Source organism: Penaeus monodon, chromosome 34 (genome assembly GCF_015228065.2).
Source record: "Penaeus monodon isolate SGIC_2016 chromosome 34, NSTDA_Pmon_1, whole genome shotgun sequence".
Taxonomy (NCBI): Eukaryota; Metazoa; Arthropoda; class Malacostraca; order Decapoda; family Penaeidae; genus Penaeus; species Penaeus monodon.
The window spans coordinates 24803843-24804115 of record NC_051419.1 but is presented as its reverse complement, the minus strand read 5'-3'; the positions used below and the strand labels follow the sequence as shown (position 1 = coordinate 24804115).

Here is a 273-nt window from a genome sequence, read left to right as displayed (position 1 = left end):
AATTAAAGAAGATGAGAATGATGATATATATTTTTTTGTTGTTGTTTTTTGAAGTTTTTTAAATAAATACTTCTTGAATATATAAATGTAATTGCTAATTTGTCAAATATATATTAATGAATTTTTAAATTTGTTGATATATATAAGAATTTGTTAGGACATGTAATTGTAGATTTAATAATATCTATACCCAAGGTTTTAATTGAATATAGATAGCAATTTGAATATAGTTACAGGCATTTGCAAGTTGTAAAAGATTTGGACATCTAGGTG

The 273-nt window shown here is 21.2% G+C and overlaps 1 protein-coding gene across 1 annotated transcript in view; it reads left to right on the top strand.

Annotated features, from left to right (window-relative positions):
- Positions 1-273, top strand: part of LOC119594656 (homeotic protein distal-less-like) — a gene marked incomplete at its 3' end in the record, with an annotated part of 61360 nt that overhangs the window by 21741 nt on the left and 39346 nt on the right.